The 20,143-nt window shown below is 41.4% G+C and overlaps 1 long non-coding RNA gene across 2 annotated transcripts; it reads right to left on the bottom strand.

Moving 5' to 3' along the window:
• Positions 1 to 602: 602 nt before the first annotated feature.
• On the bottom strand, positions 603 to 2,251 carry LOC120473305 (uncharacterized). 2 transcript variants are annotated; one of them, XR_016149216.1, is made up of 4 exons: positions 1,853 to 2,251; positions 1,201 to 1,274; positions 995 to 1,068; positions 603 to 913 (listed from the first exon to the last, which is right to left on the bottom strand). It is a non-coding gene; the product is annotated as an uncharacterized LOC120473305 (long non-coding RNA). The 2 variants fall into 2 exon arrangements; XR_005621568.2 differs by having other exon boundaries at positions 1,201 to 1,269; positions 1,853 to 2,248.
• Between the last annotated feature and the right edge of the window lie 17,892 nt (positions 2,252 to 20,143).

Raw genomic sequence — 20,143 nt, 5'->3', positions numbered from 1 at the left:
GATCTTGTATGTAATACGTTTATAAGTTTAAATTATGAGTGACAGGTGTACTAACACTTCATACCATCAGTGACTCGACAGCACAACCTAGAACAGTTTTCCTCTGCGTTTGTAATGTCTGTACAAAGGAGACGGGCAGCTGCTCGAAGATCTCTTTTGGAGAAAACTGTTGATTTTATACTCGAAAAATGTAAGTATCACTCCTTAAAAATTAATATTACCTCAGAATGAATTGCATTGTTAGCCCACCCCAAAACTTAAACAAAATAATAATATTAAATGCTGACCAATACTTAATTATATAACTTTTTTATATACTAAAAATATAATTTAATATAACAAGCAAAATGTAATTTGTTTTGTCATATGACCGTTATGCATGAATACATTTATATTCATAAATGCAGTGAAACATCTCAATTATCAGTCAATCGATGAATTAATGGATACATTAATTAAATAATTAAATTTTATATACTGACAACAATAATAAAAATGAATAAATGAGTAAAAGAACAAATAAAAGTAACCATCACAATAAACAAATGAATTATACAAGTCAACAACACATGAAACAAAGCTTTATTCAAACTACAAGCATGTATTTACTGCCGCTGAACACCACATCATGCCGACTCAACACAGCGGTTCCCATTCTGCAGCTTTATTCTGATGAATTCACCAGAGGGGACTGTGCCTTCTTCCCAGAGCTTGTTGTTGTGCTGCGCTTCACAATCTGAGGCAATAAGGGCAGGTGGAGAGATCGAGGGTCTCGTAAAGGCAGATGGACAGATGGAGGGACTCATAAGGGCAGGTGGAGAGATGGAGGGACTCATCCATGGCACCACTTCCAGGATGCACCTCTGGGCTCCTCATCCTCAGTGCTCACACCAGTCTGCAGACATTTCAGATCCTACAAAAATGCACAAACATTATACAAAAGCAGTCATTTTAACACAATGTCATTTGATTAATCTATTAAAAATAACCTTACTTTATATTTGAGTAAAATCCCTAAAACAAATGCTGCCATCATCTTTCCTTGCAGGTCCTGCTCCACCACAAAAGCTATGCAGCAAATGCACAGAAATCAAGAATCAGAAAAGTGTTGTAATGTCTCTACCTGAATTTACAATAATTCAAATAAACTACAAATTAAGATTGAATAGATTTTGATATCCATTTCTGTAGTATACTCACCCAAAGCCTTTGATGACAGCATTCAGCATCATGAGCCTCTCTCCACCGGATAAACACACGCGTGTTCTTCTGTCCTTGTAACATACAGACAAGATTCACAATTCGAGCTCAACACTGAATTTACATGCTGAGGTTGATGTGTTAACTCACATTTAATCCAACTTAAATGTTCCTTAATATATCAACACTAATAAGGGACAAATTAAATATAACATATTTAGTTACTTTATAGATTTGTTTATTTACCGTATTTACAGCACATTTGTCTAATGTAAGTAGTGTTGACAACAGTGAATTATCCTTCATAATAGCACACATAACGTTACATCACTCAGATGTATTTTTCATGTTGGGATGTGCTCATCTGCAATACTTAAACAATATTTTCATTTCAGATGTAAATATACATTTTAAATAAGCGTGTTTAAGATGTAACGTTATATGGTTATGTAAATCCATTTTAGAAACTTACGTGTAACGTTAGCCTACTTACTGGAGCTCCCCTGTTTAACTAACTAATAAAACATGTGTTTACAGCAAAATCACAACTATACTATACTGTCTAAGTCCTTTAGACCTTCAACAGTTAAAACGTTTACTCTATAGTAGTTTAACACATACGATTTAAACACAAGGAACCGTGTTTACTCACATTTGAAAACCCCCTGCTTCGCTGATCTCCGCGATGTTGATAATGACGAATGCTCTCCCGTGGCCTCCTGGGATAGAAGAGTATCCATCGGATGAAAACTCAAAAATCTTGGCGAAAGCAGGAGATCATCCGGGAACTTCTCGCCTACTCTTTTATGAGTACTGAGGTTTCGGACATACTACTCCTTTCAAATACTGTTTTCCCCTACTATATAGTACGAAAGTAGGAATATTCGGACGTACTATAAGTATACGTATGCCCGAACCTCGCGATAATTAGTACGTCACTCTGGTAATTCTCGCCTACTCTTTTTGGATACTAAGGATTCGGACATACTTATTCACTCGCCTACTGCTTTTTCCCTACTATATAGTAGGGAAGTATGCGGTTTCGGACGCAGCCTAAGTCTCATGGCCCTCTATCAGAATCCAGAGTTTTGGGAAGATTGGAGAAACTTAATTTTTCGCCCAAAAAAAAAAAAACGTAAGGGGTACCACTGTCGTTTTTTTTCGGGCCGAATTTTTGAGTTTCGATATCTCAGCTCTGGAAGGAGCTAGAGCCTCCATTTTTGCACTCAGGTCTAAGTCTCATGGCCCTCTATCAGAATCCAGTGTTTTGGGAAGATTGGAGAAACTTAATTTTTCGCCCAAAAAAAAAACCGTAAGGGGTACCACTGTCGTGTTTTTTTTCGGGCCGAATTTTTGAGTTTCGATATCTCAGCTCTGGAAGGGGCTAGAGCCTCCATTTTTGCACTCAGGTCTAAGTCTCATGGCCCTCTATCAGAATCCAGAGTTTTGGGAAGATTGGAGAAACTTAATTTTTCGCCCAAAAAAAAAAAACGTAAGGGGTACCACTGTCGTTTTTTTTTGGGGCCGAATTTTTGAGTTTCGATATCTCAGCTCTGGAAGGGGCTAGAGCCTCCATTTTGCACTCAGGTCTAAGTCTCATGGCCCTCTATCAGAATCCAGAGTTTTGGGAAGATTGGAGAAACTTAATTTTTCGCCCAAAAAAAAAAAAACGTAAGGGGTACCACTGTCATTTTTTTTTCGGGCCGAATTTTTGAGTTTCGATATCTCAGCTCTGGAAGGGGCTAGAGCCTCCATTTTTGCACTCAGGTCTAAGTCTCATGGCCCTCTATCAGAATCCAGAGTTTTGGGAAGATTGGAGAAACTTAATTTTTCGTCAAAAAAAAAAAAAACGTAAGGGGTACCACTGTCGTTTTTTTTTCGGGCCGAATTTTTGAGTTTCGATATCTCAGCTCTGGAAGGGGCTAGAGCCTCCATTTTTACACTCAGGTCTAAGTCTCATGGCCCTCTATCAGAATCCAGAGTTTTGGGAAGATTGGAGAAACTTAATTTTTCGCCCAAAAAAAAAAAACGTAAGGGGTACCACTGTCGTTTTTTTTTCGGGCCGAATTTTTGAGTTTCGATATCTCCGCTCTGGAAGGGGCTAGAGCCTCCATTTTTGCACTCAGGTCTAAGTCTCATGGCCCTCTATCAGAATCCAGAGTTTTGGGAAGATTGGAGAAACTTAATTTTTCGCCCAAAAAAAAAAACGTAAGGGGTACCACTGTCGTTTTTTTTTCGGGCCGAATTTTTGAGTTTCGATATCTCAGCTCTGGAAGGGGCTAGAGCCTCCATTTTTGCACTCAGGTCTAAGTCTCATGGCCCTCTATCAGAATCCAGAGTTTTGGGAAGATTGGAGAAACTTAATTTTTCGCCCAAAAAAAAAAACGTAAGGGGTACCACTGTCGTTTTTTTTTTCGGGCCGAATTTTTGAGTTTCGATATCTCAGCTCTGGAAGGGGCTAGAGCCTCCATTTTTGCACTCAGGTCTAAGTCTCATGGCCCTCTATCAGAATCCAGAGTTTTGGGAAGATTGGAGAAACTTAATTTTTCGTCAAAAAAAAAAAAACGTAAGGGGTACCACTGTCGTTTTTTTTTCGGGCCGAATTTTTGAGTTTCGATATCTCAGCTCTGGAAGGGGCTAGAGCCTCCATTTTTGCACTCAGGTCTAAGTCTCATTGCCCTCTATCAGAATCCAGAGTTTTGGGAAGATTGGAGAAACTTAATTTTTCGCCCAAAAAAAAAAACGTAAGGGGTACCACTGTCGTTTTTTTTTCGGGCCGAATTTTTGAGTTTCGATATCTCAGCTCTGGAAGGGGCTAGAGCCTTCATTTTTGCACTCAGGTCTAAGTCTCATGGCCCTCTATCAGAATCCAGAGTTTGGGGAAGATTGGAGAAACTTAATTTTTCGCCCAAAAAAAAAAAACGTAAGGGGTACCACTGTCGTTTTTTTTTCGGGCCGAATTTTTGAGTTTCGATATCTCAGCTCTGGAAGGGGCTAGAGCCTCCATTTTTGCACTCAGGTCTAAGTCTCATGGCCCTCTATCAGAATCCAGAGTTTTGGGAAGATTGGAGAAACTTAATTTTTCGCCCAAAAAAAAAAACGTAAGGGGTACCACTGTCGTTTTTTTTTTTTCAGGCCGAATTTTTGAGTTTCGATATCTCAGCTCTGGAAGGGGCTAGAGCCTCCATTTTTGCACTCAGGTCTAAGTCTCATGGCCCTCTATCAGAATCCAGAGTTTTGGGAAGATTGGAGAAACTTAATTTTTCGCCCCAAAAAAAAAACCGTAAGGGGTACCACTGTCGTTTTTTTTTTCGGACCGAATTTTTGAGTTTCGATATCTCAGCTCTGGAAGGGGCTAGAGCCTCCATTTTTGCACTCAGGTCTAAGTCTCATGGCCCTCTATCAGAATCCAGAGTTTTGGGAAGATTGGAGAAACTTAATTTTTTGCCCAAAAAAAAAAAACGTAAGGGGTACCACTGTCGTTTTTTTTTCGGGCCGAATTTTTGAGTTTCGATATCTCAGCTCTGGAAGGGGCTAGAGCCTCCATTTTTGCACTCAGGTCTAAGTCTCATGGCCCTCTATCAGAATCCAGGGTTTTGGGAAGATTGGAAAAACTTAATTTTTCGCCCAAAAAAAAAAAACATAAGGGGTACCTCTGTCGTTTTTTTTTCGGGCCGAATTTTTGAGTTTCGATATCTCAGCTCTGGAAGGGGCTAGAGCCTCCATTTTTGCACTCAGGTCTAAGTCTCATGGCCCTCTATCAGAATCCAGGGTTTTGGGAAGATTGGAAAAACTTAATTTTTCGCCCAAAAAAAAAAAACATAAGGGGTACCACTGTCGTTTTTTTTTCGGGCCGAATTTTTGAGTTTCGATATCTCAGCTCTGGAAGGGGCTAGAGCCTCCATTTTTACACTCAGGTCTAAGTCTCATGGCCCTCTATCAGAATCCAGAGTTTTGGGAAGATTGGAGAAACTTAATTTTTCGCCCAAAAAAAAAAAACGTAAGGGGTACCACTGTCGTTTTTTTTTCGGGCCGAATTTTTGAGTTTCGATATCTCAGCTCTGGAAGGGGCTAGAGCCTCCATTTTTGCACTCAGGTCTAAGTCTCATGGCCCTCTATCAGAATCCAGAGTTTTGGGAAGATTGGAGAAACTTAATTTTTCGTCAAAAAAAAAAAAACGTAAGGGGTACCACTGTCGTTTTTTTTTCGGGCCGAATTTTTGAGTTTCGATATCTCAGCTCTGGAAGGGGCTAGAGCCTCCATTTTTGCACTCAGGTCTAAGTCTCATTGCCCTCTATCAGAATCCAGAGTTTTGGGAAGATTGGAGAAACTTAATTTTTCGCCCAAAAAAAAAAAACGTAAGGGGTACCACTGTCGTTTTTTTTTCGGGCCGAATTTTTGAGTTTCGATATCTCAGCTCTGGAAGGGGCTAGAGCCTCCATTTTTGCACTCAGGTCTAAGTCTCATGGCCCTCTATCAGAATCCAGAGTTTTGGGAAGATTGGAGAAACTTAATTTTTCGGCCAAAAAAAAAAAACGTAAGGGGTACCACTGTCGTTTTTTTTTCGGGCCGAATTTTTGAGTTTCGATATCTCAGCTCTGGAAGGGGCTAGAGCCTCCATTTTTGCACTCAGGTCTAAGTCTCATTGCCCTCTATCAGAATCCAGAGTTTTGGGAAGATTGGAGAAACTTAATTTTTCGGCCAAAAAAAAAAACGTAAGGGGTACCACTGTCGTTTTTTTTTTCGGGCCGAATTTTTGAGTTTCGATATCTCAGCTCTGGAAGGGGCTAGAGCCTCCATTTTTGCACTCAGGTCTAAGTCTCATGGCCCTCTATCAGAATCCAGAGTTTTGGGAAGATTGGAGAAACTTAATTTTTCGCCCAAAAAAAAAAAACGTAAGGGGTACCACTGTCGTTTTTTTTTCGGGCCGAATTTTTGAGTTTCGATATCTCAGCTCTGGAAGGGGCTAGAGCCTCCATTTTTGCACTCAGGTCTAAGTCTCATGGCCCTCTATCAGAATCCAGAGTTTTGGGAAGATTGGAGAAACTTAATTTTTCGTCAAAAAAAAAAAACGTAAGGGGTACCACTGTCGTTTTTTTTTCGGGCCGAATTTTTGAGTTTCGATATCTCAGCTCTGGAAGGGGCTAGAGCCTCCATTTTTGCACTCAGGTCTAAGTCTCATTGCCCTCTATCAGAATCCAGAGTTTTGGGAAGATTGGAGAAACTTAATTTTTCGCCCAAAAAAAAAAACATAAGGGGTACCACTGTCGTTTTTTTTTCGGGCCGAATTTTTGAGTTTCGATATCTCAGCTCTGGAAGGGGCTAGAGCCTCCATTTTTGCACTCAGGTCTAAGTCTCATGGCCCTCTATCAGAATCCAGAGTTTTGGGAAGATTGGAGAAACTTAATTTTTCGCCCAAAAAAAAAAAACGTAAGGGGTACCACTGTCGTTTTTTTTTCGGGCCGAATTTTTGAGTTTCGATATCTCAGCTCTGGAAGGGGCTAGAGCCTCCATTTTTGCACTCAGGTCTAAGTCTCATTGCCCTCTATCAGAATCCAGAGTTTTGGGAAGATTGGAGAAACTTAATTTTTCGGCCAAAAAAAAAAACGTAAGGGGTACCACTGTCGTTTTTTTTTCGGGCCGAATTTTTGAGTTTCGATATCTCAGCTCTGGAAGGGGCTAGAGCCTCCATTTTTGCACTCAGGTCTAAGTCTCATGGCCCTCTATCAGAATCCAGAGTTTTGGGAAGATTGGAGAAACTTAATTTTTCGCCCAAAAAAAAAAAACGTAAGGGGTACCACTGTCGTTTTTTTTTTCGGGCCGAATTTTTGAGTTTCGATATCTCAGCTCTGGAAGGGGCTAGAGCCTCCATTTTTGCACTCAGGTCTAAGTCTCATGGCCCTCTATCAGAATCCAGAGTTTTGGGAAGATTGGAGAAACTTAATTTTTCGCCCAAAAAAAAAAACGTAAGGGGTACCACTGTCGTTTTTTTTCCGGGCCGAATTTTTGAGTTTCGATATCTCAGCTCTGGAAGGGGCTAGAGCCTCCATTTTTGCACTCAGGTCTAAGTCTCATGGCCCTCTATCAGAATCCAGAGTTTTGGGAAGATTGGAGAAACTTAATTTTTCGCCCAAAAAAAAAAAACGTAAGGGGTACCACTGTCGTTTTTTTTTCGGGCCGAATTTTTGATTTTCGATATCTCAGCTCTGGAAGGGGCTAGAGCCTCCATTTTTGCACTCAGGTCTAAGTCTCATTGCCCTCTATCAGAATCCAGAGTTTTGGGAAGATTGGAGAAACTTAATTTTTCGCCCAAAAAAAAAAACGTAAGGGGTACCACTGTCGTTTTTTTTTCGGGCCGAATTTTTGAGTTTCGATATCTCAGCTCTGGAAGGGGCTAGAGCCTCCATTTTTGCACTCAGGTCTAAGTCTCATGGCCCTCTATCAGAATCCAGAGTTTTGGGAAGATTGGAGAAACTTAATTTTTCGCCCAAAAAAAAAAAACGTAAGGGGTACCACTGTCGTTTTTTTTTCGGGCCGAATTTTTGAGTTTCGATATCTCAGCTCTGGAAGGGGCTAGAGCCTCCATTTTTGCACTCAGGTCTAAGTCTCATTGCCCTCTATCAGAATCCAGAGTTTTGGGAAGATTGGAGAAACTTAATTTTTCGGCCAAAAAAAAAAACGTAAGGGGTACCACTGTCGTTTTTTTTTCGGGCCGAATTTTTGAGTTTCGATATCTCAGCTCTGGAAGGGGCTAGAGCCTCCATTTTTGCACTCAGGTCTAAGTCTCATGGCCCTCTATCAGAATCCAGAGTTTTGGGAAGATTGGAGAAACTTAATTTTTCGCCCAAAAAAAAAAAACGTAAGGGGTACCACTGTCGTTTTTTTTTCGGGCCGAATTTTTGAGTTTCGATATCTCAGCTCTGGAAGGGGCTAGAGACTCCATTTTTGCACTCAGGTCTAAGTCTCATGGCCCTCTATCAGAATCCAGAGTTTTGGGAAGATTGGAGAAACTTAATTTTTCGCCCAAAAAAAAAAACGTAAGGGGTACCACTGTCGTTTTTTTTTTCAGGCCGAATTTTTGAGTTTCGATATCTCAGCTCTGGAAGGGGCTAGAGCCTCCATTTTTGCACTCAGGTCTAAGTCTCATGGCCCTCTATCAGAATCCAGGGTTTTGGGAAGATTGGAAAAACTTAATTTTTCGCCCAAAAAAAAAAACCGTAAGGGGTACCACTGTCGTTTTTTTTCGGACCGAATTTTTGAGTTTCGATATCTCAGCTCTGGAAGGGGCTAGAGCCTCCATTTTTGCACTCAGGTCTAAGTCTCATGGCCCTCTATCAGAATCCAGAGTTTTGGGAAGATTGGAGAAACTTAATTTTTCGCCCAAAAAAAAAAACGTAAGGGGTACCACTGTCGTTTTTTTTTCGGGCCGAATTTTTGAGTTTCGATATCTCAGCTCTGGAAGGGGCTAGAGCCTCCATTTTTGCACTCAGGTCTAAGTCTCATGGCCCTCTATCAGAATCCAGGGTTTTGGGAAGATTGGAAAAACTTAATTTTTCGCCCAAAAAAAAAAAAATATAAGGGGTACCACTGTCGTTTTTTTTTTCGGGCCGAATTTTTGAGTTTCGATATCTCAGCTCTGGAAGGGGCTAGAGCCTCCATTTTTACACTCAGGTCTAAGTCTCATGGCCCTCTATCAGAATCCAGAGTTTTGGGAAGATTGGAGAAACTTAATTTTTCGCCCAAAAAAAAAAAAACGTAAGGGGTACCACTGTCGTTTTTTTTTTCGGGCCGAATTTTTGAGTTTCGATATCTCAGCTCTGGAAGGGGCTAGAGCCTCCATTTTTTCACTCAGGTCTAAGTCTCATGGCCCTCTATCAGAATCCAGAGTTTTGGGAAGATTGGAGAAACTTAATTTTTCGCCCAAAAAAAAAAAACGTAAGGGGTACCACTGTCGTTTTTTTTTCGGGCCGAATTTTTGAGTTTTGATATCTCAGCTCTGGAAGGGGCTAGAGCCTCCATTTTTGCACTCAGGTCTAAGTCTCATGGCCCTCTATCAGAATCCAGAGTTTTGGGAAGATTGGAGAAACTTAATTTTTCGTCAAAAAAAAAAAACGTAAGGGGTACCACTGTCGTTTTTTTTTCGGGCCGAATTTTTGAGTTTCGATGTCTCAGCTCTGGAAGGAGCTAGAGCCTCCATTTTTGCACTCAGGTCTAAGTCTCATGGCCCTCTATCAGAATCCAGAGTTTTGGGAAGATTGGAGAAACTTAATTTTTCGCCCAAAAAAAAAAAAACGTAAGGGGTACCACTGTCGTTTTTTTTTCGGGCCGAATTTTTGAGTTTCGATATCTCAGCTCTGGAAGGGGCTAGAGCCTCCATTTTTGCACTCAGGTCTAAGTCTCATGGCCCTCTATCAGAATCCAGAGTTTTGGGAAGATTGGAGAAACTTAATTTTTCGCCCAAAAAAAAAAAACGTAAGGGGTACCACTGTCGTTTTTTTTTCGGGCCGAATTTTTGAGTTTCGATATCTCAGCTCTGGAAGGGGCTAGAGCCTCCATTTTTGCACTCAGGTCTAAGTCTCATGGCCCTCTATCAGAATCCAGAGTTTTGGGAAGATTGGAGAAACTTAATTTTTCGTCAAAAAAAAAAAAAAAAACGTAAGGGGTACCACTGTCGTTTTTTTTTTCGGGCCGAATTTTTGAGTTTCGATGTCTCAGCTCTGGAAGGAGCTAGAGCCTCCATTTTTGCACTCAGGTCTAAGTCTCATGGCCCTCTATCAGAATCCAGAGTTTTGGGAAGATTGGAGAAACTTAATTTTTCGCCCAAAAAAAAAAACGTAAGGGGTACCACTGTCGTTTTTTTTTTTCGGGCCGAATTTTTGAGTTTCGATATCTCAGCTCTGGAAGGGGCTAGATCCTCCATTTTTACACTCAGGTCTAAGTCTCATGGCCCTCTATCAGAATCCAGGGTTTTGGGAAGATTGGAGAAACTTAATTTTTCGCCCAAAAAAAAAAAATGTAAGGGGTACCACTGTCGTTTTTTTTTTCGGGCCGAATTTTTGAGTTTCGATATCTCAGCTCTGGAAGGGGCTAGAGCCTCCATTTTTGCACTCAGGTCTAAGTCTCATGGCCCTCTATCAGAATCCAGGGTTTTGGGAAGATTGGAGAAACTTAAATTTTCGCCCAAAAAAAAAAACGTAAGGGGTACCACTGTCGTTTTTTTTTCGGGCCGAATTTTTGAGTTTCGATATCTCAGCTCTGGAAGGGGCTAGAGCCTCCATTTTTGCACTCAGGTCTAAGTCTCATGGCCCTCTATCAGAATCCAGAGTTTTGGGAAGATTGGAGAAACTTAATTTTTCGGCCAAAAAAAAAAACGTAAGGGGTACCACTGTCGTTTTTTTTTTGGGCCGAATTTTTGAGTTTCGATATCTCAGCTCTGGAAGGGGCTAGAGCCTCCATTTTTGCACTCAGGTCTAAGTCTCATGGCCCTCTATCAGAATCCAGAGTTTTGGGAAGATTGGAGAAACTTAATTTTTCGCCCAAAAAAAAAAAACGTAAGGGGTACCACTGTCGTTTTTTTTTTCGGGCCGAATTTTTGAGTTTCGATATCTCAGCTCTGGAAGGGGCTAGAGCCTCCATTTTTGCACTCAGGTCTAAGTCTCATGGCCCTCTATCAGAATCCAGAGTTTTGGGAAGATTGGAGAAACTTAATTTTTCGCCCAAAAAAAAAAAACGTAAGGGGTACAACTGTCGTTTTTTTTTGGGGCCGAATTTTTGAGTTTCGATATCTCAGCTCTGGAAGGGGCTAGAGCCTCCATTTTTGCACTCAGGTCTAAGTCTCATGGCCCTCTATCAGAATCCAGAGTTTTGGGAAGATTGGAGAAACTTAATTTTTCGTCAAAAAAAAAAACGTAAGGGGTACCACTGTCGTTTTTTTTTCGGGCCGAATTTTTGAGTTTCGATATCTCAGCTCTGGAAGGGGCTAGAGCCTCCATTTTTGCACTCAGGTCTAAGTCTCATGGCCCTCTATCAGAATCCAGAGTTTTGGGAAGATTGGAGAAACTTAATTTTTCGCCCAAAAAAAAAAAACCGTAAGGGGTACCACTGTCGTTTTTTTTTCGGGCCGAATTTTTGAGTTTCGATATCTCAGCTCTGGAAGGGGCTAGAGCCTCCATTTTTGCACTCAGGTCTAAGTCTCATGGCCCTCTATCAGAATCCAGAGTTTTGGGAAGATTGGAGAAACTTAATTTTTCGTCAAAAAAAAAAAACGTAAGGGGTTCCACTGTCGTTTTTTTTTCGGGCCGAATTTTTGAGTTTCGATATCTCAGCTCTGGAAGGGGCTAGAGCCTCCATTTTTGCACTCAGGTCTAAGTCTCATTGCCCTCTATCAGAATCCAGAGTTTTGGGAAGATTGGAGAAACTTAATTTTTCGCCCAAAAAAAAAAACGTAAGGGGTACCACTGTCGTTTTTTTTTTCGGGCCGAATTTTTGAGTTTCGATATCTCAGCTCTGGAAGGGGCTAGAGCCTCCATTTTTGCACTCAAGTCTAAGTCTCATGGCCCTCTATCAGAATCCAGAGTTTTGGGAAGATTGGAGAAACTTAATTTTTCGTCAAAAAAAAAAACGTAAGGGGTACCACTGTCGTTTTTTTTTCGGGCCGAATTTTTGAGTTTCGATATCTCAGCTCTGGAAGGGGCTAGAGCCTCCATTTTTGCACTCAGGTCTAAGTCTCATGGCCCTCTATCAGAATCCAGAGTTTTGGGAAGATTGGAGAAACTTAATTTTTCGCCCAAAAAAAAAAAACCGTAAGGGGTACCACTGTCGTTTTTTTTTCGGGCCGAATTTTTGAGTTTCGATATCTCAGCTCTGGAAGGGGCTAGAGCCTCCATTTTTGCACTCAGGTCTAAGTCTCATGGCCCTCTATCAGAATCCAGAGTTTTGGGAAGATTGGAGAAACTTAATTTTTCGTCAAAAAAAAAAAACGTAAGGGGTACCACTGTCGTTTTTTTTTCGGGCCGAATTTTTGAGTTTCGATATCTCAGCTCTGGAAGGGGCTAGAGCCTCCATTTTTGCACTCAGGTCTAAGTCTCATTGCCCTCTATCAGAATCCAGAGTTTTGGGAAGATTGGAGAAACTTAATTTTTCGCCCAAAAAAAAAAACGTAAGGGGTACCACTGTCGTTTTTTTTTTCGGGCCGAATTTTTGAGTTTCGATATCTCAGCTCTGGAAGGGGCTAGAGCCTCCATTTTTGCACTCAGGTCTAAGTCTCATGGCCCTCTATCAGAATCCAGAGTTTTGGGAAGATTGGAGAAACTTAATTTTTCGCCCAAAAAAAAAAAACGTAAGGGGTACCACTGTCGTTTTTTTTTCGGGCCGAATTTTTGAGTTTCGATATCTCAGCTCTGGAAGGGGCTAGAGCCTCCATTTTTGCACTCAGGTCTAAGTCTCATGGCCCTCTATCAGAATCCAGGGTTTTGGGAAGATTGGAAAAACTTAATTTTTCGCCCCAAAAAAAAAACCGTAAGGGGTACCACTGTCGTTTTTTTTTCGGACCGAATTTTTGAGTTTCGATATCTCAGCTCTAGAAGGGGCTAGAGCCTCCATTTTTGCACTCAGGTCTAAGTCTCATGGCCCTCTATCAGAATCCAGAGTTTTGGGAAGATTGGAGAAACTTAATTTTTCGCCCAAAAAAAAAAACGTAAGGGGTACCACTGTCGTTTTTTTTTCGGGCCGAATTTTTGAGTTTCGATATCTCAGCTCTGGAAGGGGCTAGAGCCTCCATTTTTACACTCAGGTCTAAGTCTCATGGCCCTCTATCAGAATCCAGAGTTTTGGGAAGATTGGAGAAACTTAATTTTTCGCCCAAAAAAAAAAAACGTAAGGGGTACCACTGTCGTTTTTTTTTTCGGGCCGAATTTTTGAGTTTCGATATCTCAGCTCTGGAAGGGGCTAGAGCCTCCATTTTTGCACTCAGGTCTAAGTCTCATGGCCCTCTATCAGAATCCAGAGTTTTGGGAAGATTGGAGAAACTTAATTTTTCGTCAAAAAAAAAAAAACGTAAGGGGTACCACTGTCGTTTTTTTTTCGGGCCGAATTTTTGAGTTTCGATATCTCAGCTCTGGAAGGGGCTAGAGCCTCCATTTTTGCACTCAGGTCTAAGTCTCATTGCCCTCTATCAGAATCCAGAGTTTTGGGAAGATTGGAGAAACTTAATTTTTCGCCCAAAAAAAAAAACGTAAGGGGTACCACTGTCGTTTTTTTTTCGGGCCGAATTTTTGAGTTTCGATATCTCAGCTCTGGAAGGGGCTAGAGCCTCCATTTTTGCACTCAGGTCTAAGTCTCATGGCCCTCTATCAGAATCCAGAGTTTTGGGAAGATTGGAGAAACTTAATTTTTCGCCCAAAAAAAAAAAACGTAAGGGGTACCACTGTCGTTTTTTTTTCGGGCCGAATTTTTGAGTTTCGATATCTCAGCTCTGGAAGGGGCTAGAGCCTCCATTTTTGCACTCAGGTCTAAGTCTCATTGCCCTCTATCAGAATCCAGAGTTTTGGGAAGATTGGAGAAACTTAATTTTTCGGCCAAAAAAAAAAACGTAAGGGGTACCACTGTCGTTTTTTTTTCGGGCCGAATTTTTGAGTTTCGATATCTCAGCTCTGGAAGGGGCTAGAGCCTCCATTTTTGCACTCAGGTCTAAGTCTCATGGCCCTCTATCAGAATCCAGAGTTTTGGGAAGATTGGAGAAACTTAATTTTTCGCCCAAAAAAAAAAACGTAAGGGGTACCACTGTCGTTTTTTTTTTCAGGCCGAATTTTTGAGTTTCGATATCTCAGCTCTGGAAGGGTCTAGAGCCTCCATTTTTGCACTCAGGTCTAAGTCTCATGGCCCTCTATCAGAATCCAGGGTTTTGGGAAGATTGGAAAAACTTAATTTTTCGCCCAAAAAAAAAAACCGTAAGGGGTACCACTGTCGTTTTTTTTCGGACCGAATTTTTGAGTTTCGATATCTCAGCTCTGGAAGGGGCTAGAGCCTCCATTTTTGCACTCAGGTCTAAGTCTCATGGCCCTCTATCAGAATCCAGAGTTTTGGGAAGATTGGAGAAACTTAATTTTTCGCCCAAAAAAAAAAACGTAAGGGGTACCACTGTCGTTTTTTTTTCGGGCCGAATTTTTGAGTTTCGATATCTCAGCTCTGGAAGGGGCTAGAGCCTCCATTTTTGCACTCAGGTCTAAGTCTCATGGCCCTCTATCAGAATCCAGGGTTTTGGGAAGATTGGAAAAACTTAATTTTTCGCCCAAAAAAAAAAAAATATAAGGGGTACCACTGTCGTTTTTTTTTTCGGGCCGAATTTTTGAGTTTCGATATCTCAGCTCTGGAAGGGGCTAGAGCCTCCATTTTTACACTCAGGTCTAAGTCTCATGGCCCTCTATCAGAATCCAGAGTTTTGGGAAGATTGGAGAAACTTAATTTTTCGGCCAAAAAAAAAAAAACGTAAGGGGTACCACTGTCGTTTTTTTTTCGGGCCGAATTTTTGAGTTTCGATATCTCAGCTCTGGAAGGGGCTAGAGCCTCCATTTTTGCACTCAGGTCTAAGTCTCATGGCCCTCTATCAGAATCCAGAGTTTTGGGAAGATTGGAGAAACTTAATTTTTCGCCCAAAAAAAAAAACGTAAGGGGTACCACTGTCGTTTTTTTTTTCAGGCCGAATTTTTGAGTTTCGATATCTCAGCTCTGGAAGGGTCTAGAGCCTCCATTTTTGCACTCAGGTCTAAGTCTCATGGCCCTCTATCAGAATCCAGGGTTTTGGGAAGATTGGAAAAACTTAATTTTTCGCCCAAAAAAAAAAACCGTAAGGGGTACCACTGTCGTTTTTTTTCGGACCGAATTTTTGAGTTTCGATATCTCAGCTCTGGAAGGGGCTAGAGCCTCCATTTTTGCACTCAGGTCTAAGTCTCATGGCCCTCTATCAGAATCCAGAGTTTTGGGAAGATTGGAGAAACTTAATTTTTCGCCCAAAAAAAAAAACGTAAGGGGTACCACTGTCGTTTTTTTTTCGGGCCGAATTTTTGAGTTTCGATATCTCAGCTCTGGAAGGGGCTAGAGCCTCCATTTTTGCACTCAGGTCTAAGTCTCATGGCCCTCTATCAGAATCCAGGGTTTTGGGAAGATTGGAAAAACTTAATTTTTCGCCCAAAAAAAAAAAAATATAAGGGGTACCACTGTCGTTTTTTTTTTCGGGCCGAATTTTTGAGTTTCGATATCTCAGCTCTGGAAGGGGCTAGAGCCTCCATTTTTACACTCAGGTCTAAGTCTCATGGCCCTCTATCAGAATCCAGAGTTTTGGGAAGATTGGAGAAACTTAATTTTTCGCCCAAAAAAAAAAAACGTAAGGGGTACCACTGTCGTTTTTTTTTCGGGCCGAATTTTTGAGTTTCGATATCTCAGCTCTGGAAGGGGCTAGAGCCTCCATTTTTGCACTCAGGTCTAAGTCTCATGGCCCTCTATCAGAATCCAGAGTTTTGGGAAGATTGGAGAAACTTAATTTTTCGCCCAAAAAAAAAAAAACGTAAGGGGTACCACTGTCGTTTTTTTTTCGGGCCGAATTTTTGAGTTTCGATATCTCAGCTCTGGAAGGGGCTAGAGCCTCCATTTTTGCACTCAGGTCTAAGTCTCATGGCCCTCTATCAGAATCCAGAGTTTTGGGAAGATTGGAGAAACTTAATTTTTCGTCAAAAAAAAAAAAAACGTAAGGGGTACCACTGTCGTTTTTTTTTCGGGCCGAATTTTTGAGTTTCGATGTCTCAGCTCTGGAAGGAGCTAGAGCCTCCATTTTTGCACTCAGGTCTAAGTCTCATGGCCCTCTATCAGAATCCAGAGTTTTGGGAAGATTGGAGAAACTTAATTTTTCGCCCAAAAAAAAAAAACGTAAGGGGTACCACTGTCGTTTTTTTTTCGGGCCGAATTTTTGAGTTTCGATATCTCAGCTCTGGAAGGGGCTAGAGCCTCCATTTTTGCACTCAGGTCTAAGTCTCATGGCCCTCTATCAGAATCCAGAGTTTTGGGAAGATTGGAGAAACTTAATTTTTCGTCAAAAAAAAAAAAACGTAAGGGGTACCACTGTCGTTTTTTTTTCGGGCCGAATTTTTGAGTTTCGATGTCTCAGCTCTGGAAGGAGCTAGAGCCTCCATTTTTGCACTCAGGTCTAAGTCTCATGGCCCTCTATCAGAATCCAGAGTTTTGGGAAGATTGGAGAAACTTAATTTTTCGCCCAAAAAAAAAAAACGTAAGGGGTACCACTGTCGTTTTTTTTTCGGGCCGAATTTTTGAGTTTCGATATCTCAGCTCTGGAAGGGGCTAGAGCCTCCATTTTTGCACTCAGGTCTAAGTCTCATGGCCCTCTATCAGAATCCAGAGTTTTGGGAAGATTGGAGAAACTTAATTTTTCGCCCAAAAAAAAAAAACGTAAGGGGTACCACTGTCGTTTTTTTTTCGGGCCGAATTTTTGACTTTCGATATCTCAGCTCTGGAAGGGGCTAGAGCCTCCATTTTTGCACTCAGGTCTAAGTCTCATGGCCCTCTATCAGAATCCAGAGTTTTGGGAAGATTGGAGAAACTTAATTTTTCGTCAAAAAAAAAAAAACGTAAGGGGTACCACTGTCGGTTTTTTTTTCGGGCCGAATTTTTGAGTTTCGATTTCTCAGCTCTGGAAGGAGCTAGAGCCTCCATTTTTGCACTCAGGTCTAAGTCTCATGGCCCTCTATCAGAATCCAGAGTTTTGGGAAGATTGGAGAAACTTAATTTTTCGCCCAAAAAAAAAAACGTAAGGGGTACCACTGTCGTTTTTTTTTTTCGGGCCGAATTTTTGAGTTTCGATATCTCAGCTCTGGAAGGGGCTAGAGCCTCCATTTTTACACTCAGGTCTAAGTCTCATGGCCCTCTATCAGAATCCAGGGTTTTGGGAAGATTGGAGAAACTTAATTTTTCGCCCAAAAAAAAAAAATGTAAGGGGTACCACTGTCGTTTTTTTTTTCGGGCCGAATTTTTGAGTTTCGATATCTCAGCTCTGGAAGGGGCTAGAGCCTCCATTTTTGCACTCAGGTCTAAGTCTCATGGCCCTCTATCAGAATCCAGGGTTTTGGGAAGATTGGAGAAACTTAAATTTTCGCCCAAAAAAAAAAACGTAAGGGGTACCACTGTCGTTTTTTTTTCGGGCCGAATTTTTGAGTTTCGATATCTCAGCTCTGGAAGGGGCTAGAGCCTCCATTTTTGCACTCAGGTCTAAGTCTCATGGCCCTCTATCAGAATCCAGAGTTTTGGGAAGATTGGAGAAACTTAATTTTTCGGCCAAAAAAAAAACGTAAGGGGTACCACTGTCGTTTTTTTTTTGGGCCGAATTTTTGAGTTTCGATATCTCAGCTCTGGAAGGGGCTAGAGCCTCCATTTTTGCACTCAGGTCTAAGTCTCATGGCCCTCTATCAGAATCCAGAGTTTTGGGAAGATTGGAGAAACTTAATTTTTCGTCAAAAAAAAAAAACGTAAGGGGTACCACTGTCGTTTTTTTTTCGGGCCGAATTTTTGAGTTTCGATATCTCAGCTCTGGAAGGGGCTAGAGCCTCCATTTTTACACTCAGGTCTAAGTCTCATGGCCCTCTATCAGAATCCAGAGTTTTGGGAAGATTGGAGAAACTTAATTTTTCGCCCAAAAAAAAAAAACGTAAGGGGTACCACTGTCGTTTTTTTTTCGGGCCGAATTTTTGAGTTTCGATATCTCAGCTCTGGAAGGGGCTAGAGCCTCCATTTTTGCACTCAGGTCTAAGTCTCATGGCCCTCTATCAGAATCCAGAGTTTTGGGAAGATTGGAGAAACTTAATTTTTCGCCCAAAAAAAAAAAACGTAAGGGGTACCACTGTCGTTTTTTTTTCGGGCCGAATTTTTGAGTTTCGATGTCTCAGCTCTGGAAGGAGCTAGAGCCTCCATTTTTGCACTCAGGTCTAAGTCTCATGGCCCTCTATCAGAATCCAGAGTTTTGGGAAGATTGGAGAAACTTAATTTTTCGCCCAAAAAAAAAAACGTAAGGGGTACCACTGTCGTTTTTTTTTTTCGGCCCGAATTTTTGAGTTTCGATATCTCAGCTCTGGAAGGGGCTAGAGCCTCCATTTTTGCACTCAGGTCTAAGTCTCATGGCCCTCTATCAGAATCCAGGGTTTTGGGAAGATTGGAGAAACTTAATTTTTCGCCCAAAAAAAAAAAAATGTAAGGGGTACCACTGTCGTTTTTTTTTTTCGGGCCGAATTTTTGAGTTTCGATATCTCAGCTCTGGAAGGGGCTAGAGCCTCCATTTTTGCACTCAGGTCTAAGTCTCATGGCCCTCTATCAGAATCCAGAGTTTTGGGAAGATTGGAGAAACTTAATTTTTCGCCCAAAAAAAAAAAACGTAAGGGGTACCACTGTCGTTTTTTTTTCGGGCCGAATTTTTGAGTTTCGATATCTCAGCTCTGGAAGGGGCTAGAGCCTCCATTTTTGCACTCAGGTCTAAGTCTCATGGCCCTCTATCAGAATCCAGAGTTTTGGGAAGATTGGAGAAACTTAATTTTTCGCCCAAAAAAAAAAAACGTAAGGGGTACCACTGTCGTTTTTTTTTCGGGCCGAATTTTTGAGTTTCGATGTCTCAGCTCTGGAAGGAGCTAGAGCCTCCATTTTTGCACTCAGGTCTAAGTCTCATGGCCCTCTATCAGAATCCAGAGTTTTGGGAAGATTGGAGAAACTTAATTTTTCGCCCAAAAAAAAAAACGTAAGGGGTACCACTGTCGTTTTTTTTTTTCGGCCCGAATTTTTGAGTTTCGATATCTCAGCTCTGGAAGGGGCTAGAGCCTCCATTTTTGCACTCAGGTCTAAGTCTCATGGCCCTCTATCAGAATCCAGGGTTTTGGGAAGATTGGAGAAACTTAATTTTTCGCCCAAAAAAAAAAAAATGTAAGGGGTACCACTGTCGTTTTTTTTTTCGGGCCGAATTTTTGAGTTTCGATATCTCAGCTCTGGAAGGGGCTAGAGCCTCCATTTTTGCACTCAGGTCTAAGTCTCATGGCCCTCTATCAGAATCCAGAGTTTTGGGAAGATTGGAGAAACTTAATTTTTCGCCCAAAAAAAAAAAACGTAAGGGGTACCACTGTCGTTTTTTTTTCGGGCCGAATTTTTGAGTTTCGATATCTCAGCTCTGGAAGGGGCTAGAGCCTCCATTTTTGCACTCAGGTCTAAGTCTCATGGCCCTCTATCAGAATCCAGAGTTTTGGGAAGATTGGAGAAACTTAATTTTTCGCCCCAAAAAAAAAAACGTAAGGGGTACCACTGTCGTTTTTTTTTCGGGCCGAATTTTTGAGTTTCGATATCTCAGCTCTGGAAGGGGCTAGAGCCTCCATTTTTGCACTCAGGTCTAAGTCTCATGGCCCTCTATCAGAATCCAGGGTTTTGGGAAGATTGGAGAAACTTAATTTTTCGCCCAAAAAAAAAACCGTAAGGGGTACCACTGTCGTTTTTTTTTTCGGGCCGAATTTTTGAGTTTCGATATCTCAGCTCTGGATGGGGCTAGAGCCTCCATTTTTGCACTCTGGTCTAAGTCTCATGGCCCTCTATCAGAATCCAGAGTTTTGGGAAGATTGGAGAAACTTAATTTTTCGGCCAAAAAAAAAACGTAAGGGGTACCACTGTCGTTTTTTTTTGGGCCGAATTTTTGAGTTTCGATATCTCAGCTCTGGAAGGGGCTAGAGCCTCCATTTTTGCACTCAGGTCTAAGTCTCATGGCCCTCTATCAGAATCCAGAGTTTTGGGAAGATTGGAGAAACTTAATTTTTCGCCCAAAAAAAAAAACGTAAGGGGTACCACTGTCGTTTTTTTTTCGGGCCAAATTTTTGAGTTTCGATATCTCAGCTCTGGAAGGGGCTAGAGCCTCCAT

The sequence above is a fragment of the Pimephales promelas genome, chromosome 22 (assembly GCF_988280905.1).
Source record: "Pimephales promelas chromosome 22, fPimPro1.hap1.1, whole genome shotgun sequence".
Taxonomy (NCBI): domain Eukaryota; kingdom Metazoa; phylum Chordata; class Actinopteri; order Cypriniformes; family Leuciscidae; genus Pimephales; species Pimephales promelas.
The sequence above is the reverse complement of the archived record's forward strand: the minus strand, read 5'-3'. Positions and strand labels throughout refer to the sequence as shown.